The sequence below is a fragment of the Plectrocnemia conspersa genome, unplaced genomic scaffold (assembly GCF_051122295.1).
Source record: "Plectrocnemia conspersa isolate PC_06_02 unplaced genomic scaffold, ASM5112229v1 ptg000001l, whole genome shotgun sequence".
Classification (NCBI taxonomy): Eukaryota; Metazoa; Arthropoda; class Insecta; order Trichoptera; family Polycentropodidae; genus Plectrocnemia; species Plectrocnemia conspersa.
The window spans coordinates 20,935,016-20,957,902 of NW_028277165.1; the positions used below are offsets into that span (position 1 = coordinate 20,935,016).

The 22,887-nt window shown below is 30.1% G+C and overlaps 1 protein-coding gene across 2 annotated transcripts in view; it reads right to left on the minus strand.

Moving 5' to 3' along the window:
- LOC148239154 (uncharacterized) overlaps positions 1–22,887 on the minus strand; it is a 112,934-nt gene that overhangs the window by 88,043 nt on the left and 2,004 nt on the right. For both annotated transcript variants that reach the window (XM_088196205.1, XM_088196214.1), the window contains exon 2: positions 1,197–1,243. The gene's annotated coding sequence lies outside the window, so the exon portion shown is untranslated. The remainder of the gene's footprint in view (positions 1–1,196; positions 1,244–22,887) is intronic.

Here is a 22,887-nt window from a genome sequence, read left to right on the forward strand (position 1 = left end):
AAACGTAACGTGTAAATAATATATCATATATCAAATAAATATACAATAAATGACTAAATTATTACCTACAACAAATAAAAAAATCAGAAATTAAATTAAATTAAATGAATTAAACAAAATTCTGAATTATTTTAGGAGTGCGATTTCCAATAAGTAAAAAAGGTATGCAGTATATAAATATATAAGCATATATTATAAGTTGCAATAAACTAAAAACGTATATGGATGCATTATGCTATTGTTTTCAATCTTAGTGCAATACTTTGATTATAATAATATAACAACAAAATACAAAAACTATAAACATTATTATGAAAATATGATTTTTGACAATAAAAACATCCACCAAAAATAGATAGGCAAGACCATGGCCAAGAAACTGCAAAACGCATCAGAATCTAATCATTAGATACTATAAGAAAAATCAAGTGCAGATCAAAATTTTGCTTTTGAGTTCTCTTTTTAAAGAAACAGCTCAAATATTATCTAGCAAGGTTATTAATCGATTTAATTAATAAAATTATTATACAACGACCAATTTTTTTATAGTCAAAAAATATATACTAACGCTAATTTTGATGAAATAGAAAGAAAATAGAGCTTTATTAAGACCCCCTTTATATCGCTTTTTAACACGTTCCACGCCTATCAAATGATAGTTTAGAGCAGCGTATAATATTAATTAGTACCTGTCAGATAAATTATGCTTTCATTAGAATAAATATATATCTATCGGTTAAAATGTATTCCGATACGCTTTTACTGAAATACCAGTGAAAATATATTTTTACTAGAAATACACATGCACTGTAATACGTACAATAACGCGAGTTTTTATTATTTCAATCCATAAAACATGTATAATAATATTTTTTACATAAAATCTATAATTATAAAAAATTATTGACGACATATAGCTTAAACTTTTAGCCAATTAAGAGTTTAGTATTTTTTGTCTCCTGTTTGAAAGAAGAAAAAAATGCTGAAATTAATCGCAAACTTGTTTATATTTATGGCAACAACAATTTATATAATTCTTCATAATCATTATAAATTTTCAGAAACAAAAAATGTGATTTCATTTTAAGTATAATTTAAACCAACAGGCAATAATTATTACTTTGAAAGCCACTTTGAGTTTTTTGGCAAGTCACTTAAAAAAACACTAAGGGCGTAATTATAAATTTATAACTTACGTTACTTTATGAAGAGGACCTAAAAGCTGCGTCATTGAAAATCGGGCCTGAAATCAAAGAAAGATAAAAATGTTGACAAAATTTCACAAATAAAAGCATACTATTATGTACATTTACACAAAGAAATAATTTCACATATAGTCGATGATAAGATAAATTTACAAAATTGTCACAAATGTAGTTAGATATTATGCAATCATGTTTTTCTTTATATAGAATTAACTAGTATACTACCGGATAAAAAAATAACGAAGAGTACATTATCCGAAAGTTTTCTGTATTTCTTTAAACATGAAAATTCATTTAAAATAATTGATTTAAAAAGTGTTATCCTATGCACAATATATACATATAAACCGTTATTGTATTTTAGAAATACAGGCTGTTAAAAGTAGTTTTTTTTATTATTAGTAAAAATTTATAATCATATTTAAAACAGTTATATTATATATAAATAATTTTCAATAAGTTTATAGCTATTTTAAAATCATTTTGCTCGCGGATATAATGGGTTTATAGGAAAAATATGCAATAAATGTTAATCTAAAATGCTTTTAGTATAATTCGGTTAAGCGTTCTCAAAATAATAATATTCATTTTACTCCGATAAAAATTTAACGTGCAGTTAAATGCTGTAATTTCAGACGAATAAATTTTTAACACTCTGAACGTCGTTTTTAATTCCCCGGGAAAAAATGACATTTGGCAAGCTTCTCGTACAATTACAAACCGCATTTTCGACGTCTCAACGGTCTTTGAACTTTAAAATGACTATTTTCGTACTACAATTCGCAACGTCGGCATCGTTCACACACAAACAATTTATGGCCAATGAATGTTGCCACAAAATTGGGAATAAATCCAAAAAAGCAAACATACCATAAATATATACATATATATACTATGTATGTACTACATACATTTAACTTTGATATCAATTTATTATTTATACAGTTCGACTGTAAATACGCTCCTGTACGTGTATTATATTTGTGTGAATACGCCCCATAAAAGCATTTCGAAACTAAACGACTATGGAGACTAATGTACAAATCCATTAATGTCGAATTTTGTATATAAATGTACGATAAATACGCAAATTAGTCGGGGAAATCAGTAAATATTTAATTGTGAACATAATACATTACGAATCATTCTGTGGACATATCTTGATTTGAAGTGATAAACAATACATATCAATCAGGCATTTTAAACAAATTATTGCGAACGTGCGAAAAGTTTACAAATTACGAAAATATGCTTAGTTTGCTTACAAATACCCGACGGACTAAACTGTGTTTTGATTCATAAGTAAGCGTGCTAAATTTGTCTAAATATTTTGCATGAATTATAAACCTAAAACTATTTAACACTTATCAGCGAAATTTCATTCGTAATAACTGTTTTGTAACTAGTACAATGGTGTAATAAAACTTATTCATATGTACCTACTGTCCAAAAAGTCTAACATATCTATTCACTAAAACAATTTGTGGGCAGTTTAATGAATGCTTCACACGCGTAAGATATACAGTTTGAAACCCTGTAGTAGAATCGAATCAATCATGAAAATTTCACTTCATAAACGACTATTAATTGCTATTGTACTATAAACTATAAACATTTTTCAGCACCAATAATATATAAACAATTCGCACCTACATTTTGTTAACCACAATAGTTAGAAATAGGGCTGTTCAATTTGTGCAATAATGATGGTCTTTTAGTCACCCCTAAGATCGAGTTGAACTCATGGAGATTCATAGTGACTGCTTAGCTGTACCAGTTGAAGTAAAAGCTGCTACTTTTCCTAGTCTAAGCAAAGTAATATATTCCAGATAGGTAAAGAGTTTTAGAGTGCCATTGAGCAAAAATCGAAACGGATAACATTCAATATAATGCATGAAGAAAGTATGAGTTTTAAAGAGGAAATACTCCATATTTGATTTAGATCCGCCAAAGTGAGTATGATTGTACTATTTATATTTATATGTACGTATGTATTATAGTATATAGTAAACGGATAAGTGACGAAAATACATAGGAAATAATTACACAAGGAAAAAAATACACATAATATAATTACACAGTAAATATACCCAAAAAAGAAATTTTATACAAAAATAATTACACAAAAAATAAATTCAACACAAAATAAATATAACATTTTTTAGTAACATGCTTAATATTTTTTGTGTGGATATATAATATCAAAAGCGAAACCAAAAATACACCTTTTTTCAATAATATTTAAAAAAAATATATATAAAAAATACATGTTTTTGGTATTGCCTCTGCTATTTCAATATTTACACCAAAAGGGTTAACCATATTACTAGAGAATGTAAAATTAATGTAGTGTGAAATTTATTGCGTGTATATATTTCTCTCTGTGTAATTTTTACCATGTAGAATTTCTTCCTTGTGTAATTTTTGCTGCGTAATTTTATCACATGTATTTTTTTTCTATATATATTTTCATCCTGACAACAACATAGAAACAGACATGAGTTTTTTTGATACAAGTTGGTTTTATCACCGCCACTGTCGCTTTTGTACGTGTATACCACTATAGAAACGATGAAATAATTAGGTGCACGCGCAAAAGTAGTCTTAACACTCGACTGATGGGAGGTTTTTTCGTTTAAATTTATCAAATGTTTTGCCTTGTATGCCAAAATTATTTTATCAGTAGTTATCTGTGGGTCGCATAAGATCAAAATTAAATTCATAAAATTTGTTTTTTTAATAAAAAAAATATTTTTAAACTCACTATAAATAAAACAAAAAGAGCTGGTTATGAGTATTATTTATAGTTTATTATCTTACAGCTTCACCATACAAATGCACCGGTTACCATCGTAGCACGAGCGATGATTACATCAATATAAATAACTCTTACGGTAGTTTTGGATTATTTTTATTTATGTTCCATAATTAATTTAGAAAAAAAAACAAATAATTTATTTGGTAAGTTATTAAATAAAGTTATTAACAAACATTTTCTACTTTTAACGAATTAAACTGTAATAAAACACTTTAAAAAATGCAATACATAATTAATTTATGATAGTCGAGACGCATAATCATATTTTTACATCCAGTACTTATCTCAGAAATAAAAATAGATTGAGAAACGTTGTTCCATTATTATTCTACTAAGATCACTTGAATTTTAAGTATCCCAAATTTTAAAATAAACACAGGAGGGAATTTTTAGAAACACGCGGCGAAATCTATTGACATTTTTGAGTGTCTGAGAAACATAAACAAAATGAACTACATACTTTTAGACGATGTCCATAAAATCATTATAATATTACAAGAAGAGAACATAATACGAATTCCAACGACATATTTAGAATTCTACAGAAAAACATCGTACACAACATATGTACATACATACATACATATATATTATACTTTTTAATAAATCAATAAAATACGTCTGAATTCGTGACTTCGACTTTCTCTTTCGCGTATATTCTAATATCAGTTTTACTCATGTGTGAATTATTATACATTGTTAAGAAAAACGTCAGTGTCAATATGGAAAATCAACAAACACGACGCCAGCCTACTTCGTATTATTATAATATACATATTTTTTGACAGTGAGGCTTTTCGCTGCGCCTTTTTCATTTTCGTATATAACAAATATTGGGTTACAGCTACCGTTAGTGGGTATCGGATTCCAAGAGGGCAATAAAATCACTATGGCGGAGAGAGATACATACGTACTCTTCGCGAGAGGAAGCAACAAGGCAAATAAAAACGTCGGAAGTACACACAAAGTAAGACCAAAACATAAATTGATAGTAAATTTTGGAGCACAATGGGCGATACGCGCTTAAAAATTATGGTAACGACCGCCCGGTTATGTACGCGCGCGATTTATGATTACGTATGCACGACGTTAAAAAGATGGAAGAGCACGCAACGTTTACGTTTCACGGATGGAATGGCGGTGCTCTTTTTTGTTTCATTTTTTTTGGGAACGCCAATATCGATGTTTAATACCGCTGCGAAGCGGGTGAATCGTAAAGAGTTGAGGGAAATTTGTGTAATGTCGGTATCAATCAAAACCGAAACGAAATGGAATAGATCTACATATCTAATGGAATGAATTAAAAAAGCTTTATAAGCTTTTTTCTGCATAATTTTATTACTGAAATGAAAAAAAGAAAAGCAAATATTAATTTGAATCTTACAATTTTTAGATAGTATGTGCCAATTGTAGCAATAATGGTAATCAAATAATATTTAATAAAAAAGAATCCTTCACTATTAAAAATTATTAAGAAATCTAAGATACGATGTTATAAGAAATTAATCACATCTATTTCAGATTAAATTAATTCATAAATCTTTATAATTTTATTAGTTTCTAGAAATGAATTTAATTAAAATGTGGATATTATATTCCATATTTTGAAAGCTGAATATCAGATGTGTAATACAACGTCTAAATTAACATGCCGAAGATTCATCTCAGACTATGAATGAATTCATCTCAAAACCATCACACAAACTCAAGTTATGTCTTTTAATTGTATTAACAGCTGAGTATGTGACGTCACGTCGCGCGTATGCGAATTCACAAACATCAGATCAGCTTATGCGAGAGCAATCATTAATTGGAATAAACTATAGAGTAATTATCTAAGTTGGAACGAGACTCAAGGATCAATTTATTTTTCATGAAATCATTATTAAATTTACGACTCTTTTTTCAATTGCATATTCAAATTGCTATCTAATCATTTATCTCTAATGATAAAATCATTATTTTAAAATAAATACATTAAATACAATAAAAAAATCATATCAAGAATATATTTATAATAAAAAAAACTGACATCAAATAAAGAATCCGAACTAAACTAGTTGTTTGCGATGTATGTATTTCAGGTATAAGATTATTTTGACTTTTTTATATAATGTATACTAAAATAAATAAAAGGAGTGGAACATTGCCTTCAAAAGCATCTACTTTCTATATATTTATTATGTATTTTTATAATAAGCGTTATTAATCAAAGGAACATGTGTATTTTTTTGATGCGGCTCCGTTTGTGTTAAAATTTGTTTGCAAATAATTGTTGATTTTATTGCTTTCTGAAACTTATAAAATATTGGACTTTGTTGGGAAGAAACATCCAATGTAAATGAGTAGCAGTAAATTTAGATATTTGAACTGAAAAAGGATTTTTTTTTTTTGTAAATTGACTACTATATTCGATGCAGAAAAATAAATAAATAATGCATTCAGTTTCATGTGATTATTTCTTATGATGAGATTATGGAAAAGGCAAAAAAACTACGAAACAAATATAACGATGATTTTTTAAGAAATATTACATTTAAAATCAATGTGATGCAAATATTGAAACAAAAAATATTTTACCAATACAGTTGCTAAATAAAATAAATCAACTCTTAATATTGTTATTGGTTTAAGATTAGTTTGTACAATACCTACGTCCTTTGGGGGAGGGATAGATGCCCCCCTTGAATTTTGCCAGAAAAATGTATATCATTCGATGAAATACTATGAATTGAAACATTAAAAAAATGACTGGCCTACTTTTGTCCCCACCATAAAAAAAGCTAAAAATGCTGTCCCTGATTCTAAAACAGAAATTCTCGGGTTATCACTCAAAGAAAAACAGTCTTAAATCTATCCCAAGAATATTTTTTTAAATATCATGTCAGTGAAATCAAATCGAAATATATTTTCAGCTAAAAATACATACATAAATATATTTACCAGTGAAAATATAATTTATCTGGCAGGTGCTAGTAAAATTATATGATTTCATATACATGCAAAAAATCACATCAAAAGCAATAAAATCGTGTTTGCGCTGTCGCAGTGGGAACGCTCGGTAACAAGATGCAAAATAAATTTAAAATCTGCATCATTTATTTTTTTTAATTTCATTAATCATTCCCTTGATAAAACTTCATATTTTCATTAAAAAATATAAATTAAAGTCAACTTATAATTTACAAATAAGAAGCTCATATCGGAATTGAAATAGTGATAAGAAGCACACATTATAGCTACGTTCTATTGACATATCTTGACAATCCCATCGAAGTCTACAAGCAGGTACTTATTTAAAATATCTCCAAAAAGTCTATATTTTTATTTATAATATAACTAATTGTAAATCTGACTTATGAAGTCATATTTTGAACGAGTGCGTTTCAATCCATCCAATTATAAAATAACAAAAACAATGGCAACGCTGTCGAGGGTTCTGCCTTTATTTATAAACTGAGCTACGATGATAGAGACTCGCGTTTTGTGTTTTTATTTGAGTTGTGTCGAGATTCTGTAAGATGTCTATTTCAGACGCTCTATCAGACAATAGATATTTGCGGCAGCTTTCCCGACGGACGTTTCATTGTTATTTTATTCATATAAATGAATAAATAAAACAGGCGGAGGCACGTCGACGTTCATGCCTGATGACACGTCGAAGTTAGTGTGGTTAATTATGTGACAAGGTGTCAAGACTTATAAGGTTATTTGAACATAGTTCCGAAAATAAAAATACTATTCTAATATTTATTTTCTAGCTAGTTTTTAAGTATCAACAAAGCAACAAAACACGGCGATAAAATTGCATTTCTATTTATTTATATAATTTTAAGGTATGTAGAAATTTCACATAACATACATATATAGTTTATATAAAATCTTATTTTTGTTACAATAACTACTTTAGTGTGTATACTGTATGTGGGCATCTTCAACGTTTTATATAGCGTTGTACGTTTTTATATCAATGCTTTACTTAACATTGGTGTTAAATATTAACAATAAGTAAGTCTCAATAGCTATATTTTAATAAAAAAACTGCGCGAAATGCATGATTTTAAAAAAAAAGCCTTTTTCATTAAAAATAAAAATATCTTGACGAAATAATACTAGACGACATAATTGAAATGTGTTGACTAGTGTTTTTTTAAATCAAACTTGATTTATATTTTTTTTTTTGAGTAAATAAATACGAAAAATATTTTTATATTCTTGCTTTTAATACCTAGCATCATTAAGAGCACACAATAAAAGTTTCAAATTCTTAAAACACATATGTATAACATAATTTATTTCAAAATGCAAATCAATGATTTTTTTAAATCGCATATGTTAGGCCAATTTATCTGGGATTAAACTGGTTAGGCACTATTTACGTATTTTTTATTCTATAATATTCACATAATCATAAATATTATTGCGATATTCTAAAATTAATATATAATGTGCGATATTTAAAATAAATGAAATAACAAAAATCATCTAAATCTGTTCTTTTAAATATGTCACATTTTGAACAAATAGAATTACAATTTTCTACGCACTTCTCAGCTTCTTTCAGATAATCGTAAGTGACATATAATAATGAGTAATATATTTTATTGGAATAACTCCAGAAGCGGTCGATCAAAGACAATATTTTTTCAAAGATGTTGTCCTAGATTTATTGCTCCAACTTTAAAAAATATTTTCTTTTATAATTAATTTAAGTGTTTTAAATAAAATAATTATAAATTAAAATATTAAATATATCGAAAAAATAGAGTATTCAAATGCTATGGTTTTGCTAAACAATAAGCATGCTGAATCATGCGAGCATTTTTTCCCGCAATTAATAATAATAATAATGTCCATACCGATAATACCGGTATTAACTGGTTTTTCTCTCTGTTATAATGGTATTTAAAATTCCGGTTTTATTGCAATCCCTATGTACGATACTAGTAGATAAATAATATTTATAACCGAAGCAGAAATATACTTATATTAGGTTGATTTATATACTATTTATATATTATAGATAGTAGGAGCGTTATCAATTAATAATGCCGTAGACTGTGGATGTAAGCCAAAAATGAAATTATTGAATTGGGATATTCTAAAACTCAATGATAAATATCTGATTCTCATTACTTAAATTTTTGCATATTTGCATATTTCACCAATAAAAATAATGAAAGGTAAATAATTGCTTTTTATATTATAGTCCAAATACTTTGGACGATAATGAATACTAATCTGTAAAAAATCCATATATAACGAAAAAGATCCCTGATGAAGAGTAATACATTTAAAGAGAGAGCTAACTATATATTTTAAGCAACAACATTTTTAAATCAGTATGAAATATCAAAATATACCAATGCATTTTCCACAAGACCAGTCAGACGTCTCTTTCCTTTCGCGTATACAACATCCCAAACAATTGGCCCGCAAGATCTTCAACTCTTGATATTTATGTACAAGAAGTCAGAAGCGGAAAAACAATTTCGGCCTGGTCTGGCGCCTGCCTATTTCGCGGACTCTAGATTTATTCATGATACCACCCCCGGCTCACACACGTATAGCTGAGCCATTTGCTATTCTGGTATACAGGTGAGAGATAAGAAATGTGCGGTGTTCGAATCGAAAATTTGAATATTGCACACGTGCAAAGAAGAACTCTACATTCACGTGTAGGAAAGTACGAAAGATACACACACACGAACGGGCGGACGGACGGAGGAAAGATCGTTTATAACGTTCGCGGCTATTACGGCGGTGAATCTTTGACGAGGTCTTTCCGCGTGCTTGGATTACGAGCTACTGAGTGTACGAGTATATCTAAAGTGGAGGTGGAGTGTATGGTGTTTGATCAATTCAGTGGTTATCGGATATAAACGAGCAGAATAATTCATTATTGAATAGTTTCAGAATGAAGCTAATCTTTTTATAAAATCGACACATGGACCAAGAGACAATGATCGATGCAATCAGAATGAAAAGAATACTCTAAACACATGATCGCTGAGAAACTTCAAATCGAAGTTTTTCTTTCATACTGAAACTGATTTTTAATACAATTTTATATAACATCTGAAGTTATGTTTTCACTTTGCACCAATAGAATTTAACTCTTAATCAAAATTAACGTCAAAAGCATATATAATACTAATGCAGAAAATTGAATAAACGTAAAAGCTTTCCGTGTAATATTAAAGGGACATCTTCAATCTCAAATAAAACAATATTGAGAATATATTTAATTTTAAAGACATATTTGCATCAGATGGAACACGTAGTATTACATATTTAAAAAAAACTCAGCATCTTATACGTTCCCTCACCCATTACATTTTATATGCGATTATAATCACATGCAAATCATTTCGAGAAACCAAAGGAAGATATTCATTAGGCAACCAATCAAATAATACACCACTCCGCATTTATTCGAAATTTTTTCCTCCTGTGCATACCGTGCATATTTCAATCCAACTCCCAGACCATCATTAGTGTAATATTTATATCTGACGTATAATAACAGGGCAATTTCGCGCACAGAATCAAATCTCGGCGCACAAAAGAGAAATACTACATGGCAGAAAAAAAACAAATCTTACCTTTTATAGTCGAACCACACATCCAAACCAATAAATATGAAAATACGTAGAAAATCTTTGAAAAAGCGTCTCGCCGAAAATTTATGTCTATGAATAAAATATTATTTTACAGGGCGTGCGTGTATGTCTATAGATGCGGGTATATCCTACACGAAAGGGGCAATTCATGTGTTGACCCTTGTTCTACAATATATAGCCTATCCTTCTTATGATTGCCAGGCAACGTTATATAAATATTTACGACGGCATGGCCAAAGTGTCGATTTAAAATTATATAATATTTTAGTTACGCACGTACACGATTGTTGAAATTAACACTTGAGGTTGTGGTGTACTATTGTTAAAACACTATGTATGTGATATGCATGAACTTTAAAGACAAGCATGGGAATTGAATGCAGCATATCTCAAAGAGTTTGTCGAGGAATCTGAATATTACATAACAAGAGAGATGTAGTTTTTACTACACAGGTGAACATTTTCTGGAACGTTAAGAGTTAAACGTCTTCTTCTTAAACGATTAAGATTATTTTTGTCTTGTTTTAAATCTGATGAATAAATATTCAACAAAGTGCTTGACGAGCAAACAGAATGAGTATCAGAAGAGCATTAGCAAATAAATCATATAATTATTGAATGTGTTTATTTAAATTTAATAGTTTTTAAATAGATATGTATATACATACTATATATACATACATATAAAATACTTTACGAATAAAGATAGAGATGTCTATTTAGCAAAAACAACAAGATATTTACCACAGAGATAATAACATATTATATATGTATATGAAAAAACTTAAGCAAATTTAAATGAAATCATTAACTTTTTTAAAACGGCCTGCATTTTTAAAACAATGTATTACGTAGAACATTTTAAATGTATTTATAGCTAAAAAATCTTAGTATACTTTTTATCAAATGATAAATATTAGTATCGTAGAGTTTACATTTTTATAGTCGGTTTTATGGCAAATGATACTATTTGTGATATTTCGCTGTGAATTACTTGATTAACAGTAAGCGCTGATTTTAAAATTATGATTAGTTTATTCATATCATATTTTCTATAGATTGGTGTGTGTCACTATTAATGTAATCATTTAATAAAAATATTTATATTTTAATTAATAACATATTAATAATTGAAATGAGCGCATAACTCTACCTACACATATAATAGTACCTACATTTAAAGTTTAAGAAACCCATAACTAAGATTATAATAAGCTATATTATCGGTGTTTTGAAGTCTTTAAATTAAGGGGTGCGTCTTATAATATACGACGTCACAAAAATGTCAGCTACTTGGGAACAAATCCTAGAGTCAGTAATGGAGTACTCATTTTAAAAATGGAAACATTACTCTAATAATTTTGAGACTCCGATGGTTCCTTTATTGTAACTGTATGTGTTATTAATAATATTAAAAAATAAGGGTGTGTTTCATAATCTACGTAATACGGTATATTATTATTTACTTCATCTAGTTACATTTAGAAAAATCATAGAAAAAAATTTGAATTTTGGAGAGAATTACACAAGCAATAAATATCACACTAGAGTAATTTCACTTTCTCCAATAACTTACTTAAACTTTTAATATGCATATAAAATATTAATAATGTACATTTACAGCAATATTTTTCCCGTTTACATCATACGAGATTTTATCGAATAGAACAGTGACAGTGAATTTTGTATTAAGTTGTTGAGAGAGAGGCCATGCCTTCGAGACAAGTTCGATCAGTACACGGGATTTTTACCGCATGGCCTTTGTGTGAACAACTAAATACAAAATTCACTGCCACTGTTCTATTTGATAAAATCTCGTATGCGGTAAACGGGAAAATACCCAGCCTAAGGGTTTAAACATATTACTGGAGATTGTAATGTGGCGGACGGATGGTGACGGGTGGCAATTACACACAGATTGAGCGGGTGCAGTAATATTTTTTTTATTGAAAGCTTATGTTACATGTTAAACCGTGTGAGTGATCGGCGGACGAAGCACCGCCGATCGTCAATCTCATGTCGCGGTCCGCCAAACAATGTCCTACCCTCCGCCACCGTCACGTCAGGATTACCAGAGTGCCGCCAAGTTTTGACCATAATAAATACATATGCCGTCACATTATTCATTTTTAATCATTGAAATGTATTTAAAATATTATATAAAATCAAGTATTGAAAAGCAATGAATTTTACCGATTGTTTTTAAAAGTGAAATCCAAGATTTCTAAAAAACGGGACTATATTGGTGAACTATTTGTAATGTTATTCTACGTCTAAACCGAAATATTTATGTGTTAAAATACATAATTGTTGAATAGAATATATGTTGTTACCGCCCTGACTGAACGTTGCACTGCTATAAATGGTCGGTATTGTTCTACAAATACGACACATTAATTGTTTCGTGTCTGGACTAACCATGTAAAAAACTATACTCAAAATGACATACATTACACGCTAACAAAACATTATTAAACAAACAAAAACGCCGTAAAATAGAGTACTAAACGCAGGTTTCTTCAACTACTTTCAGATGAAGCAAGCGTTGAATTGCTAAGAAGAACCTGCTTTGCTTTAGGAGTATCTCATCAAAGTGGTTTACGAATCGACGCCCATTCATATGTATAGCTCACGAAGGAGAATAAATTGAATAAAACTTTCTTTCATTTTTGTTGTAGACTCTTTCCAATACCGGCTGATATAATTAGGGATACCAAATACCACCCAAACCAGCATCAAGGGTGTAGATTTCATACAGAATCTCCCATAATTTAATTAAATTAACAAAAGCCAGGCAGGCAAATGCGAAAAAGAGCGATGATTTAAGGTCCGCCATAAGGTCACTACATAAAGCACATTTCGAGAACACTTCCCCTTTGAACAACGCACACACGACCCGCTGCCGTCACGCCCATGCGGCCAAAACATACCACACTGGCCACATACTATAAGCCGTTAACAATACAAATGAACGAGAAAAACTCGCGCGCGCCATGTTCCTTTTTTTCCCGTGTATTTCATCTCTCGTGATCCTCTCGGTTTCTGGAAAGAATAAGTATGTATTTTTTTATTATCGCTGCGCTACATCTCTAGGAGGACCGAGAAAAAGTCGCCGCCAGGTCAGGGGCGAGCAACATTTTCAAAGATTTATATTGTGTTTCGAGAGCGCTCGACGGCGATTTATTATTGTTTTCTGGGGGCGGAACGCATTAAGTATTGATGCGATTGCTTAAGATTGATAAGGTCGCAACTCGGACTTTGCTTTTTGGATGATTGAGAAAATGCTTTTAATGTGGTGCAAAAACCCTTACAAACTCATAAAAATTTCTTAAGTACTTAAGTACTCAAGTACGGCTTTAGTTAAACAATGTTCAGGGTTATAATGGTAGAGTTTTCATGAACATTTTTAAAATACACTTGGATTAAAAGCTACAATATATATTTTAAAATATATTATGAAAAAATAATTTGCGCAAATTAACTAATAAATACATTAAGAGCAACAGTGTCTTCAGTATATTATGCAATCATGCTACTGTGTAAATATATACAATCAACACAAAATGAATGCCTAAATGGGCAATGAAATCTTTTCGCTGCGGGATTATCCAGATGACTACAATCGAACAATTAAAAAGTGATCCAACTTTAGTTTCCGAACTTTTAAAAAACAAACCACACAAATTTAAAGATACCTTCGGAGATTATTTATTAATTCATCACTTTATGTATTTCGATAATTATGAAAAAGAATATCAATTAAATGGGTTGTAGGTGCCCCAACAGCGTTAAATCGCATGATATTGACGGACAGTTGTCCCCCTTAAATTTGGCCTTTCATTATTACGCAATTAAAAATTGATAAATTTCATAATTTAAAAAATGCTCGGAGTCGCTCATTTTTCACGACTCCGACTCCAACTCCGGCCAAAACACCACGACTCCACGACTCCAACTCCGACTCCGACTCCGACTCCACAGCCCTGATATTATCTATTCACATGCGATGTATAAATGTTACAGTAAAGTTATATTTTCACTAGTGAAGTAGATACATATATTTCTACTAGCGAAAATATAATTTAATTAGTAGGTGCTAATGAAATCATACGCTACTGAAAAATATCCATGAAACTCTATTTGCTAGTTGCGAAACGTCTATTTTTTGTTTAGCCCCAAACCTAACATAATGTAAGTTATAAAACTAAATATTGTTTCAGAACTTTCATTAGATCAAAATATTTCGCTCAGGGAAAAATAAGCAAAAGAAAAAATACGGACAAACATCACATCTCACATATTGCTCGATAGTTTGTCTGCACTTAAATATTACACTATGTTTTAAAAATATGATAGCTATCCTTACGGATATTATTACAAACTTCTTATATAAGAGTGCTGGTCAAAATATATTCAAACCGAATTTTGGCAAATAGGAGGACGCAAAAACAATTATCACTTTTCAGAAGTCAAAAATTCACGTCAAAAGCAATAGAATAGTGCCGACGACGACGGCACGATTTTATTGCTTTGACGAGGATTTTTGACTTCTGAAAAGTGATAATTGTTTTTTCGCTCTCCTAATGGTCAAAATTCAATTTAAATATGCTTCATTCGCGTCTCATTTATTATAAGTCGTAATATTGATATACAAAGTCTTAATATGAACGCTAGATAACCGAGTTTTTACACTGCGACTACGACGACACGATTTTATTGATTTTAAAGTGGGTTCTAAACAGTGACACCCCCTTAAATTTGGCTAGAAAAATGCATGTCATTTAATGAAATACTATGAATCTGAATGAAATCTAAATATTATAAAAACGACTATTGACTAATCAACTTCCCCCCCCCCTCTCCCCGGAAAAAGTTGGAACGACGTCCCTACATTTGACACTTTGAGCACGCGCGATTATTGACAGCTGTCTGATTTACTGATGTTGGCAACACAACATATCAAACTCGAATTTGATCACCTTAAATTATATTTAACTACTTAGAATAGAAAAATACGATAAGAATAAATTGTAACAACTAAATGAACGAACAATAATATTTAAGTATTTGCAAGGAAGGACAAAAAATCGTAACGAAATTGACCATAATCGTCGTGTAAATTTCGATACACAGTTCATATAGAATTGTTATTTCTGTAGAACAATTGAACAATTTAAACGCGTTGAGCGGAAGTGATCGATTGCGAAAATGTGTTGTTACAAACTAACATTTGACACTTTGAACTCGCATGATTATTGACAGCTGTCTGATTTACAGTGCTGCCAACATAGGAAGCTCGAATAGTATTTAAAAAAACACGATCATAACCAACGTATTCTTCTTATATTTTCAAAACTCAAAACGGTTGAAGACACCATATTCATTTTTTCCATAAACGCATTATAGGCATCCATAATACCCTTTACCATAAGTTACATACATTCAAAGCTTATGTAACACTGGAGCGATATTGGAAACGTGTCGTCTTATGTGATTTCACTTACTTTATACGACGCCTAAACGCTGTATCCGTTGACAATCGGTCGTAAATTAACACACGGCTCGTAAGGAGCAGCCCAGACGGGCCTTAATAATAATAAAAAAGGATGAAGGCACCTAGAGCAGTAAACCTGTCGTGAGATGACCCAAAATGCATTCCGAACGAGACCGTTTTTAATCTCGTCCGAGAGAGTTGAGCTCTATCTAGCTTGCAGAGCGAAGCTCCCACTGCTCTCGAGAGCTGGAAGATTGATCATAATGGGTTCTTACCTTTGAGATTTATGAGAGTTGGCTGACAGACAGACAGAGCGCATACTTCGCCCGAGAGGCGAAATTTTCTTTATATGTCCCACTTCGGTTTTGTTGATGGCGCGATATATATAACGAAGGCTTGCAACGCTTTTTAGTAGTCGAACGCTGACAGGAGAGTTATTCATAAAGTTAAAAAGCGTGGTCGGATATAACAGAGTGCGTACATACATATCTGGATGTTCGAAAACCAGTCGCATAGGAAATGCTTATCGGTCGATCGGAGCAACGACAGGTGAACGTCATTGGTTATGAGATCAAATCGGGTACTTGAGGGCATTAAATTGTGGGAGAATAATATTTGGACTGACGTTGCTCAACAGTTGAGATGAAAGACTGGTTTATCTGATCGAAAAACAAATAAATACCATTTTCACATGTTTGTTTTCAAAATAAGCCTATATTAAATATTATAATCCTACTTATACATTCAATGTATGTATATGTTACAGTGAATGTGCATTTTTCAAAAAGGTTATATATTCGCTGGTATAAATATAATTTTAGTAACTGTTTCGGTAAAATCATATCTGAATACATTTTTATCCGTAGCTATATATTTTTACTAGCGAAAATACAATTTAGCAGCACTAATAAAATTATATGCTGCTCTAACATATCTATGAAACTCAATTTAACGGTTGCGAAACGTTCCTTTGGTGTTCAAACCTAAAATTAACCTAAACGAATTAATCTAATATATCCTAATATAACCCAAGTTAGTTTTAGAACTTGAATTAGGTCAAGTTATGTTTGGTTAATATGTTTAGGTTATGTTTGGGTTTGAAGTAAAAATGGTTGTTTCGTAACTGGCAAACTGAATATTAAAGTCATTTTAGAGCAACGTATAATTTCACAAGCTCCAATTAATTAAATTTATTAAATGTTCGCTAGTATAAATAAGTACCTATCGGTGAAAATGTATTTGCACTTCACTAGTGAAATATAACTACTGAAATATACACATTCACTGTAACATTTATACATTGCTTTAGATACTATTTAAAATAATGTTTCATTATAGCTGTCATCTAATGAATATCAAGATTTGTAATTATTCTAGCAATATTAAATTATATTTTTTACTTATTTAATAAAAAAAATGATCGTGAGTGAAGCATTCACCGTTTACTTTATATTGACTAGCTGTTCATGTATGCATTGGGAATTTTAATTAATTTAGAGCAAATGGGTGGGGCATCTCTTTTTAACTTATGAATAGTAACGAAATGGATAGACCTCAAAGTGGCTCTGTTAAAAGAATCAGAATTATAAATATAATTCCGATCGATCATCACAAATTAGGTTGTCCTATATTTGTATGATCTTACGGATGAAAAATTAAAATAAAATCGAACTATTCTCCGTTTCTTTTAACAGAGTCACTTTGGGGTCTATCCATTTCGTCATTATTCATAAGTGAAAGAGATGACAACTTTGGGTGTAAGCCTTATTATATAAACAATATAATAATCACTAAATCTGATCTCCCAGATACAATGCGGTTTTCGTTGCAGATAATTAAATAATTAACCAAATTACTTTCTGAAAAAGTCGCTAAACATATACGATACGATTGCAATTTAAATAATTATATATGTATAGTTACGTTATCCAAGAAATACGCAGCTGAACTTTGCGTGAAAATATAAGACAAACAAACAAAAAGTCAAGCAGAGAATTAGTGTCTGTGAGTCACACTACAATTTAAGCATAAGTGTAATATTTATGTATTAGAACATGAATCATATATTTATTAAATATAATTCGTTTTAGAATACCCTATTTTCTTTATATTTTGACAAATACACATGTATAGTACATTTTTACAATACTTTTTAGAATATAAGACGCTCAATTGATGCTCTAAATGTGTTGTGTTTCTAAAGAACGCCTTTGAAACCATAAACAGCAAAACGAACCAACTTGAATAAATCCTCAGCGAGCTCTAAATCGACAGCCAACTCCATACAGAGTGCTTCTAAAACATCCAGCAGTAAATCGGGTGTTTTGTATGGAAGCAGAATGGCAAACCCTGGAGAGACTTGCGGGTTGGAAGTATTAAGTAGACCGTTCAAACTGCATTAAACTTCTATTATACCGGGCGCAAGAAAATTAAACCAAATTATCTAAAGACAATATGCTTTATAAAAAAACTACTTTGAAACTATCGAAGCGTTCGGTTCGGAGCGCTGGAGTATAATTTTAATAAAATATGAAGTTTTTAGAAATTTGAAGCGATTGCGATAGCCGGCAAACGCGAGTCGGAAATACCTGAACTGGTGGTGGGTATTGGAGAAGAAGTTACTTTGGTCCTATTTCCATTTCCTAGATTCGTACAACGTATTCTGATCACGGAGCAAGACGAGGAGAACACACGTAAAACCTTTCCACTGTAACGTACCGACCGTGTGAGTTTGTAGATATAATATATAAAATATACACATGTGTACGTACATATTATACATACAGTCGAACGCAATTATACGAAACGTGGATGCACTCTATATGTGTATCGTGTATAATTATCACGACGGCTATGGTACAAATGCATGTACGTTAGTACATGTTTAAATATATTGTTCATATGCATTGATAGAAAACAGTTTCGGATAATTATTGATATAATTTATAAAATATTTTGGAGAATGAGTTAATCAATGATAACGAATAGCATTTTGCTGATGAATTTTAACAGGATTTTCTCATTTTTCTTATGAGAAATATGAAATCACTGAAAAAGTTTCACTGAATGAGCACTTGAGGGTATTAGGAATTAATACACTGTAAGCACAACATTGCTGTGACTAAATCATGGTAAACTATATCACGTCATGCAGACTTTTACACAGAATAAAATATCGCTTCCATTTTTTTCTAGACTTGTATCTTTACTATCGTACATTATTTTAATAATTTTGGCGGTTATTTTTAACGGATATAAATATACGAATATTTTAATATTATATGTATTTATACTCATCTAATTACATAAACATTTCAGAACTTATCTTGATCGAGTGTCAAATTTCAAACTACGTTTTTTATTCGTAATAAAGTCTTCTCCTCTTATTAAAAAACACGGTCTATAAAGTTAGACGATTAAAAAACTGTTAGGGTCCCTAATGGACGCTTTTTTATGTAAGGTCTGGGACATATTTTTTCACACATCTGCTACCAGACATGTGTACATTATAAATACACATACGGTAATTTAATTAATCGCGTGTTTTCTTCGAAAGGTGAAACTTTTGTATAAAAACAACATTTATTCAATATATACATATGTTTAGATTCGTCCTCTATATGACTTTTGATACAGGTGCACGTCTAGGGATAAATATCCCCCAGCAGGTGAGATGTATTTTTTTCTTCGACCCACCTGGGAGCTTTGGTAAAGCTCTAATTATGGCAAACGGCATAGTTGATGCCACCTAATTTATAAAGCCGATAGATACGTCTCCTATCTTTCTGGGCTCACGTTCGGATCGCTCGAGTTAGGGTTTGGTGGCGGCGGTGGCTGTGCTATCTTATCTAGGAAAAAACTTTTCGTAAGACGTTCGCAAAAGATTGGACAAAGTTAAGAAACGGCAAAAGATCGTGCGACTTGCCGCGGTGATGAATCGCTTCATAGTTTCACTTCTTAAAGTTTCGCATTCGGAATCTTGCGATTTTGCGACGCGAACGATTAACATTCTGGAAGTGGGATTAGACTTCATTCTTCCACTATCTGCGTTTTTATTTTGTAAATACACTTTTATATTACATTCAATAAGCCATCAAGGACTGGCATTACCATACACAGTCGATTACTTTGAATAAATATCGCACTTTGGCACCGATTCAACAAGGAACGACTGCAAGTTGTAAATTTATTGCGAAATCTATCAGAGCGCCGCATGCATGAGCACTTCTATCGTATGTGGAATATGAAATTGAAAAAATAAGTCAGTGGCGCATTTAAAAATAGCCTGATTGTAACGTAAACGTATAATACAATTAATTTTAATCCTTTAAATAAAGTCTGGAATTAAAACAGTTTTTAGCTTTTTATTTCCTAGAATAAAGCATATCTTTAAGATCAGTATCATTAAAGTAAAAATATGTATATATACTACAGAATATTAATTTGCTGATAAGATATTTAGAATCACAGGATTTGTAAACGAAAAATATATACTTTAATTTATTTATTTGGAACTCTCATCATTTTCACAAAAAATATTCTTTTGGCGTTGTTACTATTTTACTTAAAATTAGATTCTGTAACTCTTTAACTATAATATTCATTAAGATTTATATGATTTAGTAGAAATAAATTTCTTAATATTAAAAGAAAAATCTAGTTTTTGGAACATTTAGACAAAACCAGTAGAACAATCTGAACTTTATAAGATGTAATTGAATTAATTGGAGTTTTGTAAGAGAAAAGTTAATAAAAAAATATATAATATTTTAGTTTTTCGTTAACAAGCATCACCTTTTATAACTGGAATGAGAACTTTCTTAAAATACCAATATTTGTTTCTAATACTGATACTAGTGTTTCTTCCCGAGAAAAATGGCAAATCAAGAATTCTCATTTTTCGAGAAAATTTTATAAAGCAGTTTTTGCTGAATAACGAACGATAAACGTCAATTGTGAAGATTGTTAAATATTCTCCTGTACGAAATAACATTTTATAAAGTATGTGTTTGAAGTTAAAAAAAATATTGTTACCTCATTTTAGACCAGATAGATCACAACGAAGGCGATGTTAGACCGCTTTTTACAAATTAAGCAACAAGTTAAAAATACACTAACTGACCAAAATTTCAGTAATCTGTGGAACGAACAGTATTTAATTATTGCTGAAGGGGTACTGCAGAATAAAGATCATTCTAGAGAGAAGAGATAACATTATTGACGGCTGAAGAGGCCCTAATTATTTTGTTAAAACCTTTATAAAATATAAAATCCACTCCAATGAATCATTAACACCCTTAGAATACATTGAAGAAATTGAAAATTAATCGTTGGCTTAACAATCAGAAAAAGATTTTTTTTCAGCCTTACAGAGAATAGTGTAAGAAAACCAACATCTCAGGGATTAATGGAGAAATAATTAATCGACGGGCAAGAGAACAAATAATTAAAGTCCCTTGTTGTTGATTAAACTAACATCAACACAAAATGAGATGAATTTTTACTATGCCAAAAATTTTTTAACAAAAAAAGGAACAGGAATGTCCGATTTTACTTTAGATGGCATGTAAATGGTTATTTTAATAATAATTCATACATATATTAATAATAAATTTTCTAGTTGTATTATATTTCAATTACATACATACATACTTAGATAATAATATGTATATACTTAAATCGAAAAATCAATTACAGTAACTATATAAAAATATATCGGCAATACTTTACTGTATGCATACATTTTTTTCATTCATCAAATTTTTTCATTGATCAAAAAAAAGCGAATTCGAGAATTCTCATTTCTTGAGAAATTAAAATCATTGAGAAGTTAAAATCATTGAGAAATTATAATGCACATTTAGAGATTTATTTTCCGTGTTAAATAAAAAATTACGTTTATTCCAATCTCAACCTGACTTTTCAAAATATTTTTTTGGATACAATATTTTTTTTATTTCTTTGGTAATCTCGATCCTAGGAAAGAATCCTTTGGGTTAAAGAATGACTTTTTTCTCAATACAAGAATAACATTTTTTTTGCTGTTTTTGAATACATACATATAAGATATTTTTTATGAGCTGAAGTAGCTTATTATTAGATAATTTTCAATACCAAATTGAATCTATCACATAGCTCGATTTTAATTAATAATCACAATTTTCATCCGTGAGATTAGGAAAATCTGAAAAAAATTAGAAAAACTTAATCAATGATGATTGATCGAAATTATAATTATATAATACTCATTAATTACATTTTCCTAGATACGATAGAAATTAAAAAAAAAAACACTAATGTCCAGTTTGTTAAAACATATGTTTTAACTGCAATTGTCGCATTATAACCGAGTTGAAACTCATAAAGCATAATATAGTGGAACTGAGATTATTTTATCTTTACTGCCGAATATATTATTCGGTTTTAGTGATTTTTTATATCAATACTCTTTAATGTATTGCTATTATTTTCTATAGAAATCATTTACATTAATTCAAATTAAAAAAATATATTATATAATTATGTTTTTTATTTATTATTTCTTCGGTTATATGTGTAAATATATCTGGGGTACCTCAAAACAGTGAAAAATCGACCGCCATATATGTACGGCGATACTCATAAAAAAGTAACAAACCCAGAAAGAATAGTGATTTTATCGTTAATTTATAAAAGTTATACATTTTTGCAAATGTAAGAAAAAACGCAAAGACCAATAAATAGGACAACGTTTTATATTAAAAAAAA